Below are 3,701 nucleotides of genomic sequence, written 5' to 3'. Positions count from 1 at the left end.
TTTTCATATGGAAATATAAAAATCCAAGATAACTAAAACAATCCTAAGTAATCAGAGAACTGCTGGAGGTACCATCCATTACTGCTGATCTCGAGTTGCATTTCAGAGCAACAGTAACAAAGCAGCATGATATTGCCACAAAATAGACATGTTGACCAATTAACTGGAATTGAAACCCAGACATAAATTCACACACCCATAGATGCCCGATTTTTGATAAAGAAGACAGAAATACAAAATGGAAAAAAAAAAGGACAGCATCTTCAACAAATGGTGCTGGTCAAACTGGATGGCTGCAGGTAGAAGAATCAAAATACATCCACACTTACCACCATGCAAAAAACTCGACTCCAAGTGGCTGGGAGACCTCACAAAAAAACCAGATGCACTGAACCTGACAGAAGAGAAAGTGGGGAATAGCCTTGAATTCATTGCCATTGATAAAGACTTCTGAACACAACATCATTAGCACAGTCACTGAGATCAATAATTAATAAATGGAATTCCAGGAAACTGAGAAGTTTATGTATGGTTAGGACACTGTCATTTGGGTAAAGTGGCAGCCTAAAGAACAGAAAAAGAATTTTTTTTTACCAACTACACATCTTTTAGAAGACTAATGTCCAAAATATATAAAGGTCTCAAAATATTAGGTATCAATAAAATAGATTGACTCATTGTAAAAGGAAGGGGGGTGTTACAGATCTAAACATACAATTTTCAGGAAAGGAACCTCAAATGGCTGAGATACCCCTAAAATTGTTCAAGGTCCTTAGTGATCAGGGAAATGCAAATCAAAACTACTTTGAGATTTTTCATCTTCCAACTGTCAATATGGCCAAGATCAATAAAACAAGTGAGCACTCATACTGGCAAGGATGTGGAGTAAGGGGAACACTCATCTGTTGCAGCTGGGAGAACGAACTTGTACAGCCATTATTATTCCACAAGAAGCTGAGACTAGATCTACCTCAAGATCCAGCTAAACCACGCTTAGACACATACCCAAAGGATGCTACATCCTACTAGAGACACTTTCTCAGCCAAAGAGTTCATTACTGCTCTTTTCAGAAGAGCTGGAGATTTGAAAGAGTTTAAATGTCCCTCAATAGATTAGTAAAGAAAATGTTGCATAAGGGAATATTACTCAGCCACTTAAAAGATGAAATGATGAAATTTATTGATAAGTTACCCATTGCTTATGCTTTCCATAGACACCTGCTGACCCTCTGACTTTTGGGCCATGACAAACCTCAAGTTGTACCTTCATTGCCATAAAGCCAGATGGTGTGCAGTGCAGCCTGGTGGGTAATATTGTCAAGTATCTTGAGTAGGAGCGGTTCCTCCTGGTGGCCATGAAGTTCCTTCGGGCATCTGAAGAACACCTAGCATTCCTACATTGATCTGAAAGACTGTCCTTTCTTCCTAGGTCTGGTGAGGTACATGAACTCAACTCCTGTGATGGCCATGCTCTGGAAAAGTCTCAATGTGGTGAAGACAGGCTGGATATGCTGGGAGAGACCAGTCCAGCTGATTCTAAGCCAGGCATCATTTGAGATTTCTGCATGCAGGTTGTCAGGAACAATATTCATGGCAATGATACAGTGGAAAGTACTGAGAAGGGGTCAGTCTGTGCTTTAAGCCCGAAGAACTGATCGACTACAAGTCCTGTGGCCATGGCTGGGTTAATGCATAGAAATGGATAAACCAGGGTCCTTTTCAGCATTACTGATGGGTTCCTGGACACAGCTCTTTATTTAACTAAGAGGATGGATCATCTTTCCTAAAACAATAAACAATAAAGACTTTGGAACTGAAAAAGGAAAAAAGAAATCACAGACAAATGGTTGGAGCTGGGGGGCAAGGGAAGATCACCTTGAGTAAAGTAACAAAGATCCAGAAATACATTATAGTACATGTTCATGTATATGTGACTGTTAGCTGTTAAGTCTTTGATAAGGAAGATACAATCTATATAACCACGGAGGCTAGGTAGAAACTAAGGGACTAGGGGGCAGGGATCAATCTCCCTAGGAAAGGAAATAGAACAGAGTTATGCATTGATAAAGTGTGGGGGAGGGGCAGGGAAAAGGGAATTAAGGGGGAAATGCGGGGGGCAGGGGGAGAGCTATGGTTAAGGACCATTTGAGGGATTGTATGTAAACCTAATCCAGAAGCTTCCTAAGTGATATACATGTATATGAAGGCAATGTAAATAAATCCCCCAGATAATGGGGAACACAGAGTCTCAACTGGACATCTCTCATCACCAAGTGAAACCCCAGTATCAGGAATAGGTTACATCTAGCCAAGTTGTTGGCCCCAAAGGGTCCCCATGGGAACCCCAAACAAACCAGGCTGTTGCCAAGGCTGTTGGTTTCTCTCCACAAACTGGAGGCACAGGCCTGTTGCTGAAGACAATCACTATTTAACTCACTGAACATGGATAAGTTAACTAGTGCCTATCCTGAGCCTTTACTGACTAGTGCTCACAGTACTGGAAGGTCCTTTGATTGCTACCAAAGGAGAAAGGTAAACACCAACTCAGCCATAAACCCTTCAGTTTACAATGACAACCTGCCTACAAGATGCATGGGAACAATAGTGACAAAAACTTGTGAGAACAACTAACTAATGTCTGATTGGATCTAAAGCCATCCCATAGGTGGAGCCTAGGCCTGACACCACTCAAGTGGCTAAGAACTCAAACTATATAGGACAGAAACCTAAGGGATACCAAATACTACTGTTCTGCTAAAGGGACATAGTGATTAAATGATTCTTAACGACATTCTGCTATATTTATAGATCAGTGCCCTGCTCATCCATCATTAGAGGAACCTCCTCCTACATACAGAGACCCAAGTAATGTTCAGAGAGTGAGAAACCTAAATAGGATGTCTCCATTGAACTCCTTCCCTCAGGGCTCAGGGAACTCTGCAGAAGAGAAGGCAGAAAGAGTGTAAGCCCAAAGGGGTGGAGGACATTAAGAAACCAGGGCCTTCTAAACATAGAAGGAACAGTGCACATATGTTCTCAAAAAGACTGCGCTAACACGCACAGGGCCTGCACAGGTCTGCACCAGAGAGTCCCAACACTAGGAGAGGAAGTGGGCACGAGCTCCCCATCCCTAACCCAGAAGTTATCTTTAATTTATAACTACTCAAAAATGAAAAGTTCGTTTTGTCCTATGGGGTCTCACTAGAGATACAAACCACTCCCAAGAGCAGGCTCCATGCTCAAGCTACTAAAGAGCCAACACAAAACAAGTTCCATGGTATTTTGGGGGATTCTTTTTTTCATAATCCTTTGTTGGGACAGTTTTTTAACCTTACAAGTCCTTTGTGTATATACCTTATCATGGCTTCCAGTCTTGTGGGGTTTTTTTTTCTTATTCCAACTTGTGTGTTTTCTTTTTATCTTATCTTTTTAAAATAACTATTCTATAGGTTCCTTTGTTTTCTACAGAGGAACAGAAAGGGTTTGGATGCTAATGGGAAGAGAGGTGGGGAAGATTTCAGAGGAGTTCAGAATTTATTGTATGAAAAAAACTATTTTTAATAAAAGAAAAACAGAAAAAATTCAAAATAATAAAACTAATTCAAAATCTTGCACTTGTGTTTCTTGGAATGAAATTTCTACATCTTAATATCAAACTCCAGTCGGTTTATATATCTTTCCAGCCATCCTGGAGGATTAAA

The sequence above is a fragment of the Rattus norvegicus genome, chromosome 1, assembly GCF_021556685.1.
Source record: "Rattus norvegicus strain SHRSP/BbbUtx chromosome 1, alternate assembly SHRSP_T2T, whole genome shotgun sequence".
Classification (NCBI taxonomy): domain Eukaryota; kingdom Metazoa; phylum Chordata; class Mammalia; order Rodentia; family Muridae; genus Rattus; species Rattus norvegicus.
The sequence above is the reverse complement of the archived record's forward strand: the minus strand, read 5'-3'. Positions refer to the sequence as shown.